The following is a 23887-nucleotide window of genomic DNA, read 5'->3' on the forward strand; positions in this document are numbered from 1 at the left end:
GCAAACAGAAACCCGGTGAAGGGACTGATGATTTTGTACACCGCATCCTTGAGGAAGTCAGCAAGCACAGCGGTCATCAGAGACCAAGGGATTTGGGTAATGAATCAGGACCATGGGAGAGTATTGCATGCAATGCAATAATTAAAGGCCTCATGCCAGATGTCGCCACTGAAGTAAAGAACATTGGGATGGTGTGAGGGTCCTCGTTTGGCTGACGTTCGCGATATGTTTGCCATGCTCATAACCAAGTTGAGACGCGTAAGACAACCAAAAGGGACAAGTGTGAAAAGGAGCTGCATTTGGCAGCCATGACCATGTATTACGCAGTTGGTGTAAAAAGAGGACGAGGCCGAAGTTGAAGACGTGGACGTGTGGGAGAGGAGGTCGAAATGGGCCACGCCAGAGCTATGATCCGAATATTTGTTTTTACTGTGGCCAGACTGGACACTGGAAGAAGGACTGTCCACAGCTGAAGAGTGATGAAACGCTTGCTGACTGTGATTCACGTAGTAAAGTTTTGCATGCTATTTCCGTCCTAGAGCAAAGATATTTCTTTCAGAATATAGGAACTTATGTTCATCAGTAGTGACGCCAGGGGAGTTTGATTGTCCTCCAAAGTTAAGTGGAAACCACGTTTACTGTATGTCTGCCTCAGGCCAGGTTGTGAAGGAGAAAATGACAATGCCCATTGCGTGTTGTCACTCCCGATGAGCTCTCCTTCAAACACTCATTTTTGTTATCAGAGTTGTGTCCCATTAACCTGATGGGCTGTGATCTCATGTGTAAATTAGGCATTATTTTAACTTCTACACCAGAGGGTGTTAAGGTTATGTTACAGCCTGACAAAGTTTTCACAGCAGTGCAGTTTGATTCATCGGCACTTACATATGCTTATGAGTGGAAACTTCCCAGCTCTCCTTTTTCACAACAACTAGTGGAAGAAGCAAAAGCGTTAGTTTCACCCCTTTCTGATTTCATGCAACCTACTGATTTGCACTGCACATCACACATTTCTTCGGGGCCTGACAATGACTATGAGAAGAAGTGAAAAAATATGTGCGCCTACTTTATTGGCTGTGTCGCTCAGCCAATAAAGTAGGCTGAGCGACACAGCGTCTCAAGATACTCACCTCCCCGAAGGTCAACAGCCGAAGAGGACGGCATCTGAGCCTCTGATTCCCCAGTGGTATCAGAGAAGAGGGGAAGGGTTAGGTCCCTTTCAGACAGTTCTTCAGTGGAAGAACCTAGAGTCTTCCCCTCCGACTCACGAAATGAGGTCTCCTTTTTAACTTCAGCTCTGCAATCAACCCCCAGGGACTCAAAGTTAAATGCAACATTGCGTCAGAGGCCAACACCGAGAGTCCGAAAAGGAAATATAGATCACCCTACTCACTTTTCACCTAAAGAAATGAAGGAAGAGCTAGTTTCCCAAGAAATAACCTGTGTGTAATTTGTTTTGATAACTTAGAAAAACGAAAATGACATACCTACTTTCCTTTATGCTTTTAATGGTTCTCACCTTCTCAACACTAAATGTGAGAAGTGTGAAATCAAAGACAAGAGCCCAGAGTATTTTATCCTTCTTAGACTCCATTAAATCAGATGTGTTTTTAATACAAGAATGTGGACTACCTTTTTTAAAAAACCATAGACAATGGGAGGAAATGTGGCCCCATTTATCGATATGGAGTGGCTCAAATCAAAATAAAAATGATGGTGTGGCCATTCTAATTAAAAATCCGCATGTTCTGGTGAAAGGTAGCACAGTGGTGAGAGACGGACGGGCACTTTTAGCACACTTGAATTTTATGGGGCAAGACTTTAACCTCTTAAATATTTATGGTTTCAATGGAAAAAATGAAAGGTATGACCTTTTAGAAGATATACAGCTTTACATGCTAGGGCAAGTACCTTTAGTTGTAGGAGGGGATTTTAACTGTATCTTGAGCAGGAAAGATAGAAAAAGAGCAGGGGTAGATTTTAAAGTGGATAAGACTTCGATTTTACTTCAGGGCATATGCAGGGATTTTAAGCTTACTGACTGTTTTAAAACCATGCATCCCAGAGAGGAGGGCTTCACCTGGTTTAGTCATGATGGCACCAGAGCCTCTCGCATTGATTATTTCTTTACTAGAGATTGCCCACCCACTGATGTTAGATTAACCCCTGTTTTCTTTTCAGACCACCTTATGCTCTCCTGCACCCTTTCACCCCCTTCTGGTGTGACGGTAGGAAGTGGTCTGTGGAAACTCAACTGTTCCCTGTTGGAGGATGAAATCATAGTCAGTCAGTACAGGGAATGTTATAAAGAGTGGCAGACCCTTCAAGACCTCTACGAAACACATGCACAATGGTGGGAAATGGTGAAGGAAACGACCCAGACTTTTTTTAAACAGCAAGGTAAACGTAAAAAAAGGAAAGAGAATAGATGTATGATGGGACTACATAAACGCTTACAGCGCTACTTTAAACTAAATCAGTGTGGCATAGACTTTAAAGAAGAAATCAAAGATGTCAAAAAGGAAATGTCAGTTTTAGCAGAAATAAAGAGTAAAGGAATTTTTGTAAGAAGCAGGGAGCAGGAAATTGAGGAAGGTGAAAAAGAAAGAAAGTTATAAATAAAAAGGAGTGTAATCAAAATCTAAAAAGAGAAGATGGGTTTTTAACAAAATCCACACAAGAGATGATTGAAACTGTACATACCTTTTAAAGTAACATGTACAAAGAGAAACCAGTGCACTTGGAAACATCGGCAGAAATCTTAAAATTCGTTGACAAAACCGTAAAAGAGAATGCACACTTGACACAGAATTTTACTGCTTTAGAGTTAAAAAAATGCCTAACAGGTTTTAAGAGAAGTCGAGCTCCGGGTTTAGACGGGCTTCCTGCAGAATTCTATCTGACCTATTGGGACCTTTTATCATCAGACATTTTAGATGTTTTTAAAGATTTTGAAAAACTCGACCGACTGCCTGAAAGTTTTAGAGTGGGAATAGTGACTCTACTTTATAAAAAAAATGATAAGACTGACCTAAAGAATTGGAGGCCAATCACACTTTTAAACTTTGACTGTAAACTTTTTAGCAAGGTTTTAGCGACACGGATGTCCTCTGTTTTAGAGGAGGTAATTCACCCAGACCAAGCTTGTGCCATCTCAGGGAGACAACTCACCGACAGCCTCGTACTGATTCGAGACATCATTGATTACGCTAGAGACAGAAACACCCGGCTTGTCATCTTAAATTTAGACTTTGAAAAAGCATTTGATCGGGTCTCGCATCAATATCTCTTTCAGGTGTTGCAGCCATCGAAAAGGGCCCGATTGTTCCTACTTGGTGAGCTTTGCTTGGTTGAGACGCTTGCCCCCCCCCCCCTGCTCCTCGGCTGACCAAGTAGAAACAATCTATTCGATGGCTGCCTTGTCTTTTACTCTGTGAAAAAGACAAGGCAGCCAAAAACACCACGGGAACACCGTATTGAGGCTTTGTTCTGACCACTCATTCGGTGTCGCGTTTCTTTCAAGCAATTCTCCCGGTTAGCCCGCACTCGGCTCGCTCCCAGAGCCGTGTTAAAGTCCACTTCGCATTCACTCTCTTTTCTCAGCAGATTAAAAGAAAGTTTCATCTTGGGCTCCCTGAAACTTCCATCCTGCACCGCTGTTTGCTTTTTCACAAGAGCAGAGGAGAGCGCACCGTTCCCAGCGGCACTGCAGTACCGGGTCGAGGCTTGGAGTGAACGGAGCAAGCTTCTTTTTCAACTCCTATTCTTAAAAATCCATTTAATATGTTGTCCTCGTATAGAGGACATATTAAACTGATAAGAACAGATACTACACTTGATATTAGCCAAAAGGCCGAGAAGCGATAACTGTCCACTGTTTCAGGTCCGAGGGCCCTTGCTGGCACAATGCGCACTTGTAGCAGTGTTCTTTTTATGGCCATAGGTGGCCAGAGTGTCACGTTGCACCTCCGCCCACCCGCTGCACTGAGCACTCTTCAGCCCTTTTAAATGGTATAACTTTGCACTCCCGCATGCTCCAGCAAGCACCATTCAAGCAACAACTTTGCACTCCAGCTTCGAACATCGGCACAATCGCAACAAGTAAGGCGACTCTACTCAGAGAAGTCACTCTGCAAAGTAGCAAGATTTCTTTTGCACAGACAGAAAGGGCTTCACCCGCAAAGGTAAAGCCTGCCAATAATAGAAACAACTCATTAGTGCTGCTCTCCACGGAAGTCTTTAGTAAAAGGCGAAAGACTTGTATGTTATGAAGAGAAACCAGAGTACGATTATCCGTCACTGCGGGAGCAGGGCATCAGGCTAGTTGCCATAGCCACCTTCCCCATGGTGAGCTTTGCTTGGTTGAGACGCTTGCTCCCCCCCTTGCTCCTCGGCTGACCAAGTAGGAACAATCGGGCCCTATTTGATGGCTGCCTTGTCTTTTACTCTGTGCAAAAGACAAGGCAGCAACAAAAACACCACGAGAATCCCGTATTGAGGCTTTGTTCTGACCGCTCATTCGGTGTCGCGTTTCTTTCAAGCAATTCTCCCGGTTAGCCCGCACTCGGCTCGCTCCCAGAGCCGTGTTAAAGTCTACTTCGCATTCACTCTCTTTTCTCAGCAGACTCTTGGGATTTTATCAATAAAATGAATAAATTCACTCAAACTATGTTAAAACTGCTTTGTCCTTCATATTTACCATGTCTAGAAAGATTTAAACAAAAAAAAAACAACGTTGTACTTGGCAGTAAAAGAAAGAGCAAATCTAAAGTTTCAGGAATCCGAGAATAAGCTTACTTTCTTGAGTTCTTCACGATTTCGGATTTTGCTATAAAATGAATTCCTTCACTCAAACTAAATTAAAACTGCTAAACCGCTAATCTGTTACATGTAAGGCAGATGTCAAATTCACCGAAATAGGATCTAAGGGTATTCGGCCAATCGAGCTGTAGCAGCTTTGGTAAAAGAGTATAAGTTGAAGAGTTTGTGAATAAAGGTGTGCGCACACATAGTGAGCTGTAGGAAAATAGGCAGGGAGCAATGCCGGCTGGGGTATATGTTCTTGTATGTTGTCTGACTGTTTGATTTGAATGTGTTGTGTAAGTGTCCTGTTGAATGTTACATGTTTGGGCTTTGACACTTCACTGTGGTTGTTAACTGTGTGGTGTGTCCTGAAATGTTATATGTTTGGGCTGTGTGACATGCTTAATGCTTGTCAGTAGCTACCCACTTATTCATATATAGCAACTGACAACATAAGAAGTCTGGACATACTTTGATAGTAGTTGTAGAAGTATCCTTATTAATAATAGATAAACTAATTCATAGTGATAGAACAGTAGATGAACAGGTGCCTGCACATGTCTCACGAAAATAAAATGGGTGTATGATTGCTGACGGCAGAGCAATACTGCCAAACTTATGAGTTCTTGTGGCAAACTTGATTCAGTGTCTTGACGTGTATACGCTGTTTCGCTGACTTGATTGTCACAAGAAACAAAGTGTGTTTGATAAGATCCGACCATTTTATTACGGGAGGATCAGTATGTATGGATTCTGAAGTGACTGATAAACCCATTCGTATCGTAAGCATAATCTAATACGTGAGACAACGCCCTGGCACACAATCAAAAAAAAAAGAGAGAGCGGTTTTGTGTCCCCACAGTCCATAATGTAGAAAAGAGAGAAAAAAGCCTTTCTGATTTGGTGTGTGTGCTCATAGTGCAGAGTGTAGAGAAAAGAAAGCCGTTTTGGTGTCACGGGTGTTGTGACTTACACACACACATTTCTAAATTGTGAAAGGAAATTATTTTAGAGGAAGCACTAGAGTTTAGATCCCACATTTGTTGATAGGCATTCATTTATTTCTTCACTTCTGATAAAAATGATAAGACTGACCTAAAGAATTGGAGGCCCATCACACTTTTAAACTTTGACTGTAAACTTTTTAGCAAGGTTTTAACGACACGGATGTCCTCTGTTTTAGAGGAGGTAATTCACCCAGACCAGGCTTGTGCCATCTCAGAGAGACAACTCACCGACAGCCTCGTACTGATTCGAGACATCATTGATTACGCTAGAGACAGAAACACCCGGCTTGTCATCTTAAATTTAGACTTTGAAAAAGCTTTTGATCGGGTCTCGCATCAATATCTCTTTCAGGTGTTGCAGCCATCGAATAGGGCCCGATTGTTCCTACTTGGTGAGATTTGCTTGGTTGAGACGCTTGCTCCCCCCCCTTGCTCCTTGGCTGACCAAGTAGGAACAATCGGGCCCTATTCGATGGCTGCCTTGTCTTTTACTCTGTGCAAAAGACAAGGCAGCCACAAACACCACGGGAACACCGTATTGAGGCTTTGTTCTGACCACTCATTCGGTGTCGCGTTTCTTTCAAGCAATTCTCCCGGTTAGCCCACACTCGGCTCGCTCCCAGAGCTGTGTTAAAGTCTACTTCGCATTCACTCTCTTTTCTCAGCAGATTAAAAGAAAGTTTCATCTTGGGCTCCCTGAAACTTCCATCCTGCACCGCTGTTTGCTTTTTCACAAGAGCAGAGAAGAGCGCACCGTTCCCAGCGGCACTGCAGTACCGGGTCGATGCTTGGAGTGAACGGAGCAAGCTTCTTTTTCAACTCCTATTCTTAAAAATCCATTTAATATGTAGTCCTCGTATAGAGGACATATTAAACTGATAAGAACAGATACTACACTTGATCTTAGCCAAAAGGCCGAGAAGCGATAACTGTCCACTGTTTCAGGTCCGAGGGCCCTTGCTGGCACAATGCGCACTTGTAGCAGTGTTCTTTTTATGGCCATAGGTGGCCAGAGTGTCACGTTGCACCTCCGCCCACCCGCTGCACTGAGCACTCTTCAGCCCTTTTAAATGGTATAACTTTGCACTCCCGCATGCTCCAGCAAGCACCATTCAAGCAACAACTTTGCACTCCAGCTTCGAACATCGGCACAATCGCAACAAGTAAGGCGACTCTACTCAGAGAAGTCACTCTGCACAGTAACAAGATTTCTTTTGCACAGACAGAAAGGGCTTCACCCGCAAAGGTAAAGCCTGCCAAAAATAGAAACAACTCATTAGTGCTGCTCTCCACGAAAGTCTTTAGTAAAAGGCGAAAGACTTGTATGTTATGAAGAGAAACCAGAGTACGATTATCCGTCACTGCGGGAGCAGGGCATCAGGCTAGTTGCCATAGCCACCTTCCCCATGGTGAGCGTTGCTTGGTTGAAACGCTTGCCCCTGTGCAATCGACAAGGCAGCAACAAAAACACCACGGGAACACCGTATTGAGGCTTTGTTCTGACCGCTCATTCGGTGTCGCGTTTCTTTCAAGCAATTCTCCTGGTTAGCCCACACTCGGCTCGCTCCCAGAGCCGTGTTAAAGTCTACTTCGCATTCACTCTCTTTTCTCAGCAGACTCTTGGGATTTTATCTATAAAATGAATTCCTTCACTCAAACTATGTTAAAACTGCTTTGTCCTTCATATTTACCATGTCTAGAAAGATTTAAACAAAAAAAAAACAACGTTGTACTTGGCAGTAAAAGAAAGAGCAAATCTAAAGTTTCAGGAATCCGAGAATAAGCTTACTTTCATGAGTTCTTCACGATTTCGGATTTTGCTATAAAATGAATTCCTTCACTCAAACTAAATTAAAACTGCTAAACCGCTAATCTGTTACATGTAAGGCAGATGTCAAATTCACCGAAATAGGATCTAAGGGTATTCGGCCAATCGAGCTGTAGCAGCTTTGGTAAAAGAGTATAAGTTGAAGAGTTTGTGAATAAAGGTGTGCGCACACATAGTGAGCTGTAGGAAAATAGGCAGGGAGCAATGCCGGCTGGGGTATATGTTCTTGTATGTTGTCTGACTGTTTGATTTGAATGTGTTGTGTAAGTGTCCTGTTGAATGTTACATGTTTGGGCTTTGACACTTCACTGTGGTTGTTAACTGTGTGGTGTGTCCTGAAATGTTATATGTTTGGGCTGTGTGACATGCTTAATGCTTGTCAGTAGCTACCCACTTATTCATATATAGCAACTGACAACATAAGAAGTCTGGACATACTTTGATAGTAGTTGTAGAAGTATCCTTATTAATAATAGATAAACTAATTCATAGTGATAGAACAGTAGATGAACAGGTGCCTGCACATGTCTCACGAAAATAAAATGGGTGTATGATTGCTGACGGCAGAGCAATACTGCCAAACTTATGAGTTCTTGTGGCAAACTTGATTCAGTGTCTTGACGTGTATACGCTGTTTCGCTGACTTGATTGTCACAAGAAACAAAGTGTGTTTGATAAGATCTGACCATTTTATTACGGGAGGATCAGTATGTATGGATTCTGAAGTGACTGATAAACCCATTCGTATCGTAAGCATAATCTAATACGTGAGACAACGCCCTGGCACACAATCAAAAAAAAAAAGAGAGAGCGGTTTTGTGTCCCCACAGTCCATAATGTAGAAAAGAGAGAAAAAAGCCTTTCTGATTTGGTGTGTGTGCTCATAGTGCAGAGTGTAGAGAAAAGAAAGCCGTTTTGGTGTCACGGGTGTTGTCACATTTCTAAATTGTGAAAGGAAATTATTTTAGAGGAAGCACTAGAGTTTAGATCCCACATTTGTTGATAGGCATTCATTTATTTCTTCACTTCTGATAAAAATGATAAGACTGACCTAAAGAATTGGAGGCCCATCACACTTTTAAACTTTGACTGTAAACTTTTTAGCAAGGTTTTAACGACACGGATGTCCTCTGTTTTAGAGGAGGTAATTCACCCAGACCAGGCTTGTGCCATCTCAGAGAGACAACTCACCGACAGCCTCGTACTGATTCGAGACATCATTGATTACGCTAGAGACAGAAACACCCGGCTTGTCATCTTAAATTTAGACTTTGAAAAAGCTTTTGATCGGGTCTCGCATCAATATCTCTTTCAGGTGTTGCAGCCATCGAATAGGGCCCGATTGTTCCTACTTGGTGAGATTTGCTTGGTTGAGACGCTTGCTCCCCCCCCTTGCTCCTCGGCTGACCAAGTAGGAACAATCGGGCCCTATTCGATGGCTGCCTTGTCTTTTACTCTGTGCAAAAGACAAGGCAGCCACAAACACCACGGGAACACCGTATTGAGGCTTTGTTCTGACCACTCATTCGGTGTCGCGTTTCTTTCAAGCAATTCTCCCGGTTAGCCCACACTCGGCTCGCTCCTAGAGCTGTGTTAAAGTCTACTTCGCATTCACTCTCTTTTCTCAGCAGATTAAAAGAAAGTTTCATCTTGGGCTCCCTGAAACTTCCATCCTGCACCGCTGTTTGCTTTTTCACAAGAGCAGAGAAGAGCACACCGTTCCAAGCGGCACTGCAGTACCGGGTCGATGCTTGGAGTGAACGGAGCAAGCTTCTTTTTCAACTCCTATTCTTAAAAATCCATTTAATATGTAGTCCTCGTATAGAGGACATATTAAACTGATAAGAACAGATACTACACTTGATCTTAGCCAAAAGGCCGAGAAGCGATAACTGTACACTGTTTCAGGTCCGAGGGCCCTTGCTGGCACAATGCGCACTTGTAGCAGTGTTCTTTTTATGGCCATAGGTGGCCAGAGTGTCACGTTGCACCTGCGCCCACCCGCTGCACTGAGCACTCTTCAGCCCTTTTAAATGGTATAACTTTGCACTCCCGCATGCTCCAGCAAGCACCATTCAAGCAACAACTTTGCACTCCAGCTTCGAACATCGGCACAATCGCAACAAGTAAGGCGACTCTACTCAGAGAAGTCACTCTGCACAGTAACAAGATTTCTTTTGCACAGACAGAAAGGGCTTCACCCGCAAAGGTAAAGCCTGCCAAAAATAGAAACAACTCATTAGTGCTGCTCTCCACGAAAGTCTTTAGTAAAAGGCGAAAGACTTGTATGTTATGAAGAGAAACCAGAGTACGATTATCCGTCACTGCGGGAGCAGGGCATCAGGCTAGTTGCCATAGCCACCTTCCCCATGGTGAGCGTTGCTTGGTTGAAACGCTTGCCCCTGTGCAATCGACAAGGCAGCAACAAAAACACCACGGGAACACCGTATTGAGGCTTTGTTCTGACCGCTCATTCGGTGTCGCGTTTCTTTCAAGCAATTCTCCCGGTCAGCCCACACTCGGCTCGCTCCCAGAGCCGTGTTAAAGTCTACTTCGCATTCACTCTCTTTTCTCAGCAGACTCTTGGGATTTTATCTATAAAATGAATTCCTTCACTCAAACTATGTTAAAACTGCTTTGTCCTTCATATTTACCATGTCTAGAAAGATTTAAACAAAAAAAAAACAACGTTGTACTTGGCAGTAAAAGAAAGAGCAAATCTAAAGTTTCAGGAATCCGAGAATAAGCTTACTTTCTTGAGTTCTTCACGATTTCGGATTTTGCTATAAAATGAATTCCTTCACTCAAACTAAATTAAAACTGCTAAACCGCTAATCTGTTACATGTAAGGCAGATGTCAAATTCACCGAAATAGGATCTAAGGGTATTCGGCCAATCGAGCTGTAGCAGCTTTGGTAAAAGAGTATAAGTTGAAGAGTTTGTGAATAAAGGTGTGCGCACACATAGTGAGCTGTAGGAAAATAGGCAGGGAGCAATGCCGGCTGGGGTATATGTTCTTGTATGTTGTCTGACTGTTTGATTTGAATGTGTTGTGTAAGTGTACTGTTGAATGTTACATGTTTGGGCTTTGACACTTCACTGTGGTTGTTAACTGTGTGGTGTGTCCTGAAATGTTATATGTTTGGGCTGTGTGACATGCTTAATGCTTGTCAGTAGCTACCCACTTATTCATATATAGCAACTGACAACATAAGAAGTCTGGACATACTTTGATAGTAGTTGTAGAAGTATCCTTATTAATAATAGATAAACTAATTCATAGTGATAGAACAGTAGATGAACAGGTGCCTGCACATGTCTCACGAAAATAAAATGGGTGTATGATTGCTGACGGCAGAGCAATACTGCCAAACTTATGAGTTCTTGTGGCAAACTTGATTCAGTGTCTTGACGTGTATACGCTGTTTCGCTGACTTGATTGTCACAAGAAACAAAGTGTGTTTGATAAGATCCGACCATTTTATTACGGGAGGATCAGTATGTATGGATTCTGAAGTGACTGATAAACCCATTCGTATCGTAAGCATAATCTAATACGTGAGACAACGCCCTGGCACACAATCAAAAAAAAAAGAGAGAGCGGTTTTGTGTCCCCACAGTCCATAATGTAGAAAAGAGAGAAAAAAGCCTTTCTGATTTGGTGTGTGTGCTCATAGTGCAGAGTGTAGAGAAAAGAAAGCCGTTTTGGTGTCACGGGTGTTGTGACTTACACACACACATTTCTAAATTGTGAAAGGAAATTATTTTAGAGGAAGCACTAGAGTTTAGATCCCACATTTGTTGATAGGCATTCATTTATTTCTTCACTTCTGATAAAAATGATAAGACTGACCTAAAGAATTGGAGGCCCATCACACTTTTAAACTTTGACTGTAAACTTTTTAGCAAGGTTTTAACGACACGGATGTCCTCTGTTTTAGAGGAGGTAATTCACCCAGACCAGGCTTGTGCCATCTCAGAGAGACAACTCACCGACAGCCTCGTACTGATTCGAGACATCATTGATTACGCTAGAGACAGAAACACCCGGCTTGTCATCTTAAATTTAGACTTTGAAAAAGCTTTTGATCGGGTCTCGCATCAATATCTCTTTCAGGTGTTGCAGCCATCGAATAGGGCCCGATTGTTCCTACTTGGTGAGATTTGCTTGGTTGAGACGCTTGCTCCCCCCCCTTGCTCCTTGGCTGACCAAGTAGGAACAATCGGGCCCTATTCGATGGCTGCCTTGTCTTTTACTCTGTGCAAAAGACAAGGCAGCCACAAACACCACGGGAACACCGTATTGAGGCTTTGTTCTGACCACTCATTCGGTGTCGCGTTTCTTTCAAGCAATTCTCCCGGTTAGCCCACACTCGGCTCGCTCCCAGAGCTGTGTTAAAGTCTACTTCGCATTCACTCTCTTTTCTCAGCAGATTAAAAGAAAGTTTCATCTTGGGCTCCCTGAAACTTCCATCCTGCACCGCTGTTTGCTTTTTCACAAGAGCAGAGAAGAGCGCACCGTTCCCAGCGGCACTGCAGTACCGGGTCGATGCTTGGAGTGAACGGAGCAAGCTTCTTTTTCAACTCCTATTCTTAAAAATCCATTTAATATGTAGTCCTCGTATAGAGGACATATTAAACTGATAAGAACAGATACTACACTTGATCTTAGCCAAAAGGCCGAGAAGCGATAACTGTCCACTGTTTCAGGTCCGAGGGCCCTTGCTGGCACAATGCGCACTTGTAGCAGTGTTCTTTTTATGGCCATAGGTGGCCAGAGTGTCACGTTGCACCTCCGCCCACCCGCTGCACTGAGCACTCTTCAGCCCTTTTAAATGGTATAACTTTGCACTCCCGCATGCTCCAGCAAGCACCATTCAAGCAACAACTTTGCACTCCAGCTTCGAACATCGGCACAATCGCAACAAGTAAGGCGACTCTACTCAGAGAAGTCACTCTGCACAGTAACAAGATTTCTTTTGCACAGACAGAAAGGGCTTCACCCGCAAAGGTAAAGCCTGCCAAAAATAGAAACAACTCATTAGTGCTGCTCTCCACGAAAGTCTTTAGTAAAAGGCGAAAGACTTGTATGTTATGAAGAGAAACCAGAGTACGATTATCCGTCACTGCGGGAGCAGGGCATCAGGCTAGTTGCCATAGCCACCTTCCCCATGGTGAGCGTTGCTTGGTTGAAACGCTTGCCCCTGTGCAATCGACAAGGCAGCAACAAAAACACCACGGGAACACCGTATTGAGGCTTTGTTCTGACCGCTCATTCGGTGTCGCGTTTCTTTCAAGCAATTCTCCTGGTTAGCCCACACTCGGCTCGCTCCCAGAGCCGTGTTAAAGTCTACTTCGCATTCACTCTCTTTTCTCAGCAGACTCTTGGGATTTTATCTATAAAATGAATTCCTTCACTCAAACTATGTTAAAACTGCTTTGTCCTTCATATTTACCATGTCTAGAAAGATTTAAACAAAAAAAAAACAACGTTGTACTTGGCAGTAAAAGAAAGAGCAAATCTAAAGTTTCAGGAATCCGAGAATAAGCTTACTTTCATGAGTTCTTCACGATTTCGGATTTTGCTATAAAATGAATTCCTTCACTCAAACTAAATTAAAACTGCTAAACCGCTAATCTGTTACATGTAAGGCAGATGTCAAATTCACCGAAATAGGATCTAAGGGTATTCGGCCAATCGAGCTGTAGCAGCTTTGGTAAAAGAGTATAAGTTGAAGAGTTTGTGAATAAAGGTGTGCGCACACATAGTGAGCTGTAGGAAAATAGGCAGGGAGCAATGCCGGCTGGGGTATATGTTCTTGTATGTTGTCTGACTGTTTGATTTGAATGTGTTGTGTAAGTGTCCTGTTGAATGTTACATGTTTGGGCTTTGACACTTCACTGTGGTTGTTAACTGTGTGGTGTGTCCTGAAATGTTATATGTTTGGGCTGTGTGACATGCTTAATGCTTGTCAGTAGCTACCCACTTATTCATATATAGCAACTGACAACATAAGAAGTCTGGACATACTTTGATAGTAGTTGTAGAAGTATCCTTATTAATAATAGATAAACTAATTCATAGTGATAGAACAGTAGATGAACAGGTGCCTGCACATGTCTCACGAAAATAAAATGGGTGTATGATTGCTGACGGCAGAGCAATACTGCCAAACTTATGAGTTCTTGTGGCAAACTTGATTCAGTGTCTTGACGTGTATACGCTGTTTCGCTGACTTGATTGTCACAAGAAACAAAGTGTGTTTGATAAGATCTGACCATTTTATTACGGGAGGATCAGTATGTATGGATTCTGAAGTGACTGATAAACCCATTCGTATCGTAAGCATAATCTAATACGTGAGACAACGCCCTGGCACACAATCAAAAAAAAAAAGAGAGAGCGGTTTTGTGTCCCCACAGTCCATAATGTAGAAAAGAGAGAAAAAAGCCTTTCTGATTTGGTGTGTGTGCTCATAGTGCAGAGTGTAGAGAAAAGAAAGCCGTTTTGGTGTCACGGGTGTTGTCACATTTCTAAATTGTGAAAGGAAATTATTTTAGAGGAAGCACTAGAGTTTAGATCCCACATTTGTTGATAGGCATTCATTTATTTCTTCACTTCTGATAAAAATGATAAGACTGACCTAAAGAATTGGAGGCCCATCACACTTTTAAACTTTGACTGTAAACTTTTTAGCAAGGTTTTAACGACACGGATGTCCTCTGTTTTAGAGGAGGTAATTCACCCAGACCAGGCTTGTGCCATCTCAGAGAGACAACTCACCGACAGCCTCGTACTGATTCGAGACATCATTGATTACGCTAGAGACAGAAACACCCGGCTTGTCATCTTAAATTTAGACTTTGAAAAAGCTTTTGATCGGGTCTCGCATCAATATCTCTTTCAGGTGTTGCAGCCATCGAATAGGGCCCGATTGTTCCTACTTGGTGAGATTTGCTTGGTTGAGACGCTTGCTCCCCCCCCTTGCTCCTCGGCTGACCAAGTAGGAACAATCGGGCCCTATTCGATGGCTGCCTTGTCTTTTACTCTGTGCAAAAGACAAGGCAGCCACAAACACCACGGGAACACCGTATTGAGGCTTTGTTCTGACCACTCATTCGGTGTCGCGTTTCTTTCAAGCAATTCTCCCGGTTAGCCCACACTCGGCTCGCTCCTAGAGCTGTGTTAAAGTCTACTTCGCATTCACTCTCTTTTCTCAGCAGATTAAAAGAAAGTTTCATCTTGGGCTCCCTGAAACTTCCATCCTGCACCGCTGTTTGCTTTTTCACAAGAGCAGAGAAGAGCACACCGTTCCAAGCGGCACTGCAGTACCGGGTCGATGCTTGGAGTGAACGGAGCAAGCTTCTTTTTCAACTCCTATTCTTAAAAATCCATTTAATATGTAGTCCTCGTATAGAGGACATATTAAACTGATAAGAACAGATACTACACTTGATCTTAGCCAAAAGGCCGAGAAGCGATAACTGTACACTGTTTCAGGTCCGAGGGCCCTTGCTGGCACAATGCGCACTTGTAGCAGTGTTCTTTTTATGGCCATAGGTGGCCAGAGTGTCACGTTGCACCTGCGCCCACCCGCTGCACTGAGCACTCTTCAGCCCTTTTAAATGGTATAACTTTGCACTCCCGCATGCTCCAGCAAGCACCATTCAAGCAACAACTTTGCACTCCAGCTTCGAACATCGGCACAATCGCAACAAGTAAGGCGACTCTACTCAGAGAAGTCACTCTGCACAGTAACAAGATTTCTTTTGCACAGACAGAAAGGGCTTCACCCGCAAAGGTAAAGCCTGCCAAAAATAGAAACAACTCATTAGTGCTGCTCTCCACGAAAGTCTTTAGTAAAAGGCGAAAGACTTGTATGTTATGAAGAGAAACCAGAGTACGATTATCCGTCACTGCGGGAGCAGGGCATCAGGCTAGTTGCCATAGCCACCTTCCCCATGGTGAGCGTTGCTTGGTTGAAACGCTTGCCCCTGTGCAATCGACAAGGCAGCAACAAAAACACCACGGGAACACCGTATTGAGGCTTTGTTCTGACCGCTCATTCGGTGTCGCGTTTCTTTCAAGCAATTCTCCCGGTCAGCCCACACTCGGCTCGCTCCCAGAGCCGTGTTAAAGTCTACTTCGCATTCACTCTCTTTTCTCAGCAGACTCTTGGGATTTTATCTATAAAATGAATTCCTTCACTCAAACTATGTTAAAACTGCTTTGTCCTTCATATTTACCATGTCTAGAAAGATTTAAACAAAAAAAAAACAACGTTGTACTTTGCAGTAAAAGAAAGAGCAAATCTAAAGTTTCAGGAATCCGAGAATAAGCTTACTTTCATGAGTTCTTCACGATTTCGGATTTTGCTATAAAATGAATTCCTTCACTCAAACTAAATTAAAACTGCTAAACCGCTAATCTGTTACATGTAAGGCAGATGTCAAATTCACCGAAATAGGATCTAAGGGTATTCGGCCAATCGAGCTGTAGCAGCTTTGGTAAAAGAGTATAAGTTGAAGAGTTTGTGAATAAAGGTGTGCGCACACATAGTGAGCTGTAGGAAAATAGGCAGGGAGCAATGCCGGCTGGGGTATATGTTCTTGTATGTTGTCTGACTGTTTGATTTGAATGTGTTGTGTAAGTGTACTGTTGAATGTTACATGTTTGGGCTTTGACACTTCACTGTGGTTGTTAACTGTGTGGTGTGTCCTGAAATGTTATATGTTTGGGCTGTGTGACATGCTTAATGCTTGTCAGTAGCTACCCACTTATTCATATATAGCAACTGACAACATAAGAAGTCTGGACATACTTTGATAGTAGTTGTAGAAGTATCCTTATTAATAATAAATAAACTAATTCATAGTGATAGAACAGTAGATGAACAGGTGCCTGCACATGTCTCACGAAAATAAAATGGGTGTATGATTGCTGACGGCAGAGCAATACTGCCAAACTTATGAGTTCTTGTGGCAAACTTGATTCAGTGTCTTGACGTGTATACGCTGTTTCGCTGACTTGATTGTCACAAGAAACAAAGTGTGTTTGATAAGATCCGACCATTTTATTACGGGAGGATCAGTATGTATGGATTCTGATGTGACTGATAAACCCATTCGTATCGTAAGCATAATCTAATACGTGAGACAACGCCCTGGCACACAATCAAAAAAAAAAAGAGAGAGCGGTTTTGTGTCCCCACAGTCCATAATGTAGAAAAGAGAGAAAAAAGCCTTTCTGATTTGGTGTGTGTGCTCACAGTGCAGAGTGTAGAGAAAAGAGAGAAAAGAAAGCCGTTTTGGTGTCACGGGTGTTGTGACTTACACACACACATTTCTGAATTGAGAAAGGAAATTATTTCAGAGGAAGCACTAGAGTTTAGATCCCACATTTGTTGATAGGCATTCATTTATTTCTTCACTTCTGATGAAGTTTCAACAATAAACAACAAACTTTGTATTATGAGAAAGAACCAGACTCATTCTTCAGGAATCCGAAAATAAGCTCTATTTTACGAGTTATGCACGAATTCGGATTCTCCTATAAAACGAATTCCTTAACTCTAACCAAGTTAAGACTGCTTTGTCCTTCATATTTATTCATGTCTAATCAAGTTTCAACGATAAACAACGTTGTACTTTGTACTTCTTCAGCAATAAGCATCTCTCGACATATGACGAAATACAGATTTTGCTATAAAATGAATTCCTTCTATCAGCCTGACTTAAAACTGTTTGTCCTCCTTATTTATCCACTTCAAATCAAGTTTCAACAATTAAAAAAATGTTGTAGTTTGAGAAAAAACAACTTAATCTTAAGCAATCAGTAGGGTAAGAAAGGGTAAGAAAAGGTGCAAATGCCAACCATACATCACTAAAAGGTGGAGCGGAAGTATTCGGCTGCAAGTAGGTGCGAATGCCTGACAATGTATGATCAAAAGACTGCAAGGTCTGAATGTCCAACCATAATTTGTAAAAACCGGGGAAGAAAAGGCTCGAAAGCCCGACTATACACCATCAAAAGCGGGAGCGGAGGTGTTCGGCTGCAAGTAGGTGTGAATGTTCGACCATAATTTGTAAAAAGCGGGTAAGAAAAGGTTCGAATGCCCGACTATATATTAACCAAAGCAGGAGGAGAGGTCTTCGGATAAGAGTGGGTGAGAATTTACAACCATAATCTATAAAATGCGGTGAAAAAAAAGGTGTGAATACCCCATAGAACACTAAAAGGTAGAGCGGAAGTGTTCGGCTGCAAGAAGGTGTGAATGTCTGACCATAGTTTGTAAAAAGCGGGTAAGAAAAGGTTTGAATGCCCGAACATACACCATCAAAGGAGGGAGCGGAGGTGTTCCGCTGTAAGAAGGTGTGAATGTCCGACCATAGTTGGCAAAAAGCAGGTAAGAAAAGGTTAAAATACCCGATTGTACACAATCAATAGCGGGAGCAGAGTTGTTCCGCTACTAAAAGGTGTGAAAGTCCGACCATGGTTTGTAAAAAGCGGGTAAGAAAAGGTGCGAATGCCCGACAATGTATGATCAAAAGAGGGAGCGGAGGTTTTCGGCTGAAACAAGGTCTGAATGTCCATCCATATTTTGTAAAAATCTGGGAAGAAAAGGCTCGAAAGCCCGACTATACACCATCAACAGCTGGAGCGGAGGTGTTCAGCTGCAAGAAGGTCTGAATGTCCATCAATAATTGCTAGAAAACATGGAAGAGAATTTTCGAATATCAAACCGCACATGATCATAAGCGGGAGAGGAGGTGTTCAAATGCAAGAAGGTGTGAATGTCCACCCATAATTACTGCAAAATGGGTAAGAAAAGGTACGAATGCCCAACCATACATGATCCTAACAGGGAGCGGAGGTGTTTGGCTGCGACAAGGTGTGTATGTCCACCCATAATTAATGAAAAGCGGGCAACAAGTAGGTTTGAATACCCATCATCAAAAGCAGGAGTGGATGTGTTCGGCTACAAGAAGGTTTGAATGTCTGACCATAGTTTGTAAAAAGCGGGTAAGAAAAGGTTTGAATGCCCGAACATACACCATCAAAGGAGGGAGCGGAGGTGTTCCGCTGTAAGAAGGTGTGAATGTCCAACCATAATTGGCAAAAAGCAGGTAAGAAAAGGTTAAAATACCCTATTGTACACAATCAATAGCGGGAGCAGAGTTGTTCCGCTACTAAAAGGTGTGAAAGTCCGACCATGAATTGTAAAAAGCGGGTAAGAAAAGGTGCGAATGCCCGACAATGTATGATCAAAAGAGGGAGTGGAGGTTTTCGGCTGAAAGAAGGTCTGAATGTCCATCCATAATTTGTAAAAATCTGGGAAGAAAAGGCTCGAAAGCCCGACTATACACCATCAACAGCTAGAGCGGAGGTGTTCAGCTGCAAGAAGGTCTGAATGTCCATCAATAATTGCTAGAAAACATGGAAGAGAATTTTCGAATATCAAACCGCACATGATCATGAGCGGGAGAGGAGGTGTTAAAATGCAAAAAGGTGTGAATGTCCACCCATAATTACTCCAAAATGGGTAAGAAAAGGTACGAATGCCCAACCATACATCATCAAAAGCAGGAGTGGATGTGTTTGGCTACAAGAAGGTTTTAATGTCCGACCATAGTTTGTAAAAAGCGGGTAAGAAAAGGTTCGAATGCCCGAACATACACCATCAAAAGAGGGAGCGGAGGTGTTCCACTGTAAGAAGGTGTGAATGTCTGACCATAGTTGGTAAAAAGCGGGTAAGAAAAGGTTAAAATACCCGACTGTACACAATCAATAGCGGAAGCGGAGGTGTTCGGCTGAGAGAAGGTGTGAACGTCCGACCAAAGTTTGTAAAAAGCAGTGAAGAAAAGTTTCGAATATCCAACCAAACATAATCAAAAGCGGGAGCAGAGCTGTTCGACTGCAAGTAGGTGTGAATGTCAGATCATAATTTGCAAAAAGCTGATGAGAAAGGGTGAGAATGCCCGACTATACACCATCAAATGCGGGAGCGGAAGTGTTCGGCTGTGAGTAGGTGTGAATGTCAAACCATAATTGCTGAAAAATGTGTTAGAAAAGACAAGAATGCCGGACCATACATCATCAAATGCGGCAAAAGTGGTGTTCGGCTGCAAGTAGGTGTGAATGTCCAGCCATAATTACTCACAAACCGGTAAGAAAAGGTAGTATTGCCAGACCATACATTATCAAAACAGGGAGCGGAGGTGGTTCAGCTGCAAGGTGTGAATGTCTGGCTAAAGTTTATAAAAAGCGGGTAAGACAAGGTGCGAATGCCTGACAATGTATGACCAAATGAGGGAGCGGAGGTTTTCGGCTGCAAGGTCTGAATGTACAACCATAATTTGTAAAAACCGGGGAAGAAAAGGCTCGAAAGCCCGACTATACACCATCAAAAGCGGGAGCGGATGTGTTCGGCTGCAAGTAGGTGTGAATGTTCGACCATAATTTGTAAAAAGCGGGTAAGAAAAGGTTTGAATGCTCGACTATATATTAACAAAAGCAGGAGGAGAGGTCTTCGGATAAGAGTGGGTGAGAATTTCCAACCATAATCAATAAAATGCGGTGAAAAAAAAGGTGTGAATACCCCATAGAACACTAAAAGATGGAGCAGAAGTGTTCGGCTGCAAGAAGGTGTGACTGTTCGACTATATTTGGTGAAAAGCAGGTGAAGCAAGGTCTGAATGCCCAACCTTACATCATCAAAAACGAGATCAGAGGTGTTTGGCTGCAAGAAGGCCATAGTTTGCCAAAAGCGGGTAAGCTGCGAATGACCGACTAAATATCAACAAAAGTGGGGGCGGATGTCTTCGGATGCAAGTGGGTGTGAATATCCCACCATACAAGTATGGTGGAGAGGAAGCTGTGAATGGCCGACCATAGAAAAAAGCGGGTGAGAAAAGGTGCGAATGTCCAATCATACATGATCAAAACAGGGAGCGGAGGTGTTTGGCTGCGACAAGGTGTGTATGTCCACCCATAATTAATGAAAATCGGGCAACAAGTAGGTTTGAATACCCATCATCAAAAGCAGGAGTGGATGTGTTCGGCTACAAGAAGGTTTCAATGTCTGACCATAGTTTGTAAAAAGCGGGTAAGAAAAGGTTCGAGTGCCCGAACATACACCATCAAAAGAGGGAGCGGAGGTGTTCCGCTGTAAGACGGTGTGAATGTCCAACAATAGTTGGTAAAAAGCGGGTAAGAAAAGGTTAAAATACCCGACTGTACACAATCAATAGCGGGAGCAGAGTTGTTCGGCTACAAGAAGGTGTGAAAGTCCAACCATGGTTTGTAAAAAGCGGGTAAGAAAAGGTGCGAATGCCCGACAATGTATGATCAAAAGAGGGAGTGGAGGTTTTCGGCTGCAAGAAGGTCTGAATGTCCAACCATAATTTGTAAAAACCGGGGAAGAAAAGGCTCGAAAGCCCGACTATACACCATCAAAAGTGGGAGCGGAGGTGTTCAGCTTCAAGACGGTCTGAATGTCCATCAATAATTGCTAGAAAACATGAAAGAAAATTTTCAAATATCAAACTGCACATGATCATAAGCAGGAGAGGAGGATTTCAGCTGCAAGAAGGTGTGAATGTCTACCCATAATTACTGAAAAATGGGTAAGAAAAGGTGCGAATGCCTAACCATACATCATCAAAAGAGGGAGCGGAGTTGTTCCGCTGTAAGACGGTGTGAATGTCCGACCATAGATGGTAAAAAGCGGGTAAGAAAAGGTTAAATTACCCGACTGTACACAATCAAAAGAGGGAGCGGAGTTGTTCAGCTAAGAGAAGGTGTGAAAGTCCGACCTTGGTTTGTAAAAAGTGGGTAAGAAAAGGTTCGTATGCCCGAATATACACCATCAAAAGCGGAAGCGGAGGTGTTCGGCTGCAAGATACTGTGAACGTCCGACCAAAGTTTGTAAAAAGCAGTTAAGAAAAGGTTTGAATATCTAACCAAACATAAGAATGAGTCTTTTCCGCTGTAGAATGCCCGACTATAGACCATCAACTGCGGGAGCGGAGGTGTTCGGCTCTGAGTAGGTGTGATTATCCGACCATAATTGCTGAAGAATGTGTTGGAAAAGGTAAGAATGCTGGACCATACATCATCAAAAGCGGTAGAGGTGGTGTTCGGCTGCAAAAAGGTGTGACTGTTCGACTAAAGTTTGTAAAAAGTGGGTAAGACAAGGTGCGAATGCCTGACAATGTATGATCAAAAGCGGGAGCGGAGGTGTTCAGCTGCAAGAAGGTCTACATGTCCATTAATAATTGCTAGAAAACATGAAAGAAACTTTTCGAAAATCAAACCGCACATGATCATAAGTGGGACAGGAGGTGTTCAGCTGCAAGGTGTGAATGTCCACCCATAATTCCTGAAAAATGGGCAAAAAAAAGGTGTGAATGCCCAACCATACATCATCAAAAGCAGGAGTGGAAGTGTTTGGCTACAAGAAGGTGTGAACGTCCAACCAAAATATGTAAAAAGAAGTTAAGAAAAGTTTCGAATATCCAACCAAACATAATCAAAAGCGGGAGCAGAGCTGTTCGACTGCAAGTAGGTGTGAATGTCAGATCATAATTTGCAAAAAGCTGATGAGAAAGGGTGAGAATGCCCGACTATACATCATCAAATGCGGGAGCGGAGTTGTTCGGCTGTGAGTAGGTGTGAATCTCCGACCATAATTGCTGAAAAATGTGTTAGAAAAGGTAAGAATGCCGGTCCATACATCATCAAAAGCGAGAGAGGTTGTGTTCGGCTGCAAGTAGGTGTGAATGTCCAGCCATAATTACTCACAAACGGGTAAGAAAAGGTAGTATTGCCAGACCATATATGATCAAAACAGGGAGCGGAGGTGGTTCAGCTGCAAGAAGGTTTGAATGTCAAACTAAAGTTCAAATATATTAACAAAAGCGGGAGGAGAGGTCTTCGGATGAAAGTGGTTGAAAATTTCCAACCATAATGTATAAAATGCGGTGAAAAAAAAGGTGTGATAGAACACTAAAAGGTGGAGCGGAAGTGTTCGGCTGCAAGAAGGTGTGAATGTCCGACTATATTTGGTGAAAAGCAGGTGAAGCAAGGTCTGAATGCCCAACCTTACATCATCAAAAGCAAGATCAGAGTTGTTAGGCTGCAAGAAGGCCATAGTTTGCCAAAAGCGGGTAAGGTGCGAATGTCCGACTGAATATCAACAAAATTTGGGGCGGAGGTTTTCGGATGCAAGTAGGTGTGAATGTCCAGCCATAATTACTCACAAACGGGGGAAGAAAAGGTAGTATGCCAGACCATACATGATCAAAACAGGGAGCGGAGGTTCAGCTGCAAGGTGTTAATGTCTGACTATAGTTTGTAAAAAGCGGGTAAGACAAGGTGCGAATGCCCAACAATGTATGATCAAAAGAGAGAGCGGAGGTGTTCGGCTGCAAGGTCTGAATGTCCAACCATAATTTGTAAAAACCGGGTAAGAAAAGGCTCGAAAGCCCGACTATACATCATCAAAAGCGGGAGCGGAGGTGTTCAGCTGCAAGAAGGTGTGAATGTTCGACTAAAGTTTGTAAAAAGCTGGTAAGACAAGGAGCGATGTCCCGACATTGTATGATCAAAAGCGGGAGCGGAGGTGTCCAGCTGTGAGTAGATGTGAATGTCCGACCATAATTGCTGAAAAATGTGTTAGAAAAGGTAAGAATACTGGACCATACATCATCAAAAGCGGGAGAGGTGGTGTGCGGCTGCAAGAAGGTGTGAAAGTCCGACAATGGTTTGTAAAAAGCGGGTAAAAAAAGGTTCAAATGCCCGAATATACATCATCAAAAGCGGAAGCGGAGGTGTTCGGATGCAAGAAGGTGTGAACGTCCGACCAAAGTTTGTAAAAAGCAGTGAAAAGCGAGAAAAAGCATTTCGTGAGTTCTGCATGATTTGGGATTTTGCTTATAAAATGCATTACTTCACTCAAACTATGTTAAAACTGATTTGTCCTTCATATTTACCATGTCTAGAAATATTTAAACAAAAAAACAACGTTGTACTTTGCAGTAAAAGAAAGAGCAAATCTAAAGTTTCAGGAATCCGAGTATAAGCCTGCTTTCATGAGTTCTGCACGATTTCGGATTTTGCTATAAAATGAATTGCTTTGCTCAAACCAAGTTAAAACTACTTTGTCCTTCCATATTCATCAATGTCTAGATCGACTTCAACAAAGAAAAACATTGGACTTTGCAGTAGAAGAAGTTGAAATCCATCTAC

At 42.8% G+C, this 23887-nt stretch overlaps 10 non-coding genes across 10 annotated transcripts; all 10 read right to left on the reverse strand.

Annotated features, from left to right (window-relative positions):
• Nucleotides 1-3681: 3681 nt before the first annotated feature.
• LOC140286458 (U2 spliceosomal RNA) lies at nucleotides 3682-3865 on the reverse strand. Its single transcript, XR_011911264.1, has one exon. It is a non-coding gene; the product is annotated as a U2 spliceosomal RNA (small nuclear RNA).
• Nucleotides 3866-4173: 308 nt separating this feature from the next.
• Nucleotides 4174-4287, reverse strand: LOC140286463 (U5 spliceosomal RNA). The gene has a single exon (XR_011911267.1). It is a non-coding gene; the product is annotated as a U5 spliceosomal RNA (small nuclear RNA).
• Nucleotides 4288-6553: 2266 nt separating this feature from the next.
• On the reverse strand, nucleotides 6554-6737 carry LOC140286449 (U2 spliceosomal RNA). The gene has a single exon (XR_011911256.1). It is a non-coding gene; the product is annotated as a U2 spliceosomal RNA (small nuclear RNA).
• Nucleotides 6738-7045: 308 nt separating this feature from the next.
• On the reverse strand, nucleotides 7046-7159 carry LOC140286468 (U5 spliceosomal RNA). The gene has a single exon (XR_011911271.1). It is a non-coding gene; the product is annotated as a U5 spliceosomal RNA (small nuclear RNA).
• Nucleotides 7160-9344: 2185 nt separating this feature from the next.
• On the reverse strand, nucleotides 9345-9528 carry LOC140286451 (U2 spliceosomal RNA). The gene has a single exon (XR_011911258.1). It is a non-coding gene; the product is annotated as a U2 spliceosomal RNA (small nuclear RNA).
• Nucleotides 9529-9836: 308 nt separating this feature from the next.
• Nucleotides 9837-9950, reverse strand: LOC140286469 (U5 spliceosomal RNA). The gene has a single exon (XR_011911272.1). It is a non-coding gene; the product is annotated as a U5 spliceosomal RNA (small nuclear RNA).
• A 2196-nt stretch (nucleotides 9951-12146) lies between these two features.
• LOC140286450 (U2 spliceosomal RNA) lies at nucleotides 12147-12330 on the reverse strand. Its single transcript, XR_011911257.1, has one exon. It is a non-coding gene; the product is annotated as a U2 spliceosomal RNA (small nuclear RNA).
• Nucleotides 12331-12638: 308 nt separating this feature from the next.
• Nucleotides 12639-12752, reverse strand: LOC140286470 (U5 spliceosomal RNA). The gene has a single exon (XR_011911273.1). It is a non-coding gene; the product is annotated as a U5 spliceosomal RNA (small nuclear RNA).
• A 2185-nt stretch (nucleotides 12753-14937) lies between these two features.
• LOC140286452 (U2 spliceosomal RNA) lies at nucleotides 14938-15121 on the reverse strand. The gene has a single exon (XR_011911259.1). It is a non-coding gene; the product is annotated as a U2 spliceosomal RNA (small nuclear RNA).
• Nucleotides 15122-15429: 308 nt separating this feature from the next.
• On the reverse strand, nucleotides 15430-15543 carry LOC140286471 (U5 spliceosomal RNA). The gene has a single exon (XR_011911274.1). It is a non-coding gene; the product is annotated as a U5 spliceosomal RNA (small nuclear RNA).
• Nucleotides 15544-23887: the final 8344 nt, after the last annotated feature.

The sequence above is a fragment of the Leuresthes tenuis genome, unplaced genomic scaffold (genome assembly GCF_036924035.1).
Source record: "Leuresthes tenuis unplaced genomic scaffold, fLeuTen1.0.hap1 SCAF_95, whole genome shotgun sequence".
In the NCBI taxonomy this organism is placed as follows: domain Eukaryota; kingdom Metazoa; phylum Chordata; class Actinopteri; order Atheriniformes; family Atherinopsidae; genus Leuresthes; species Leuresthes tenuis.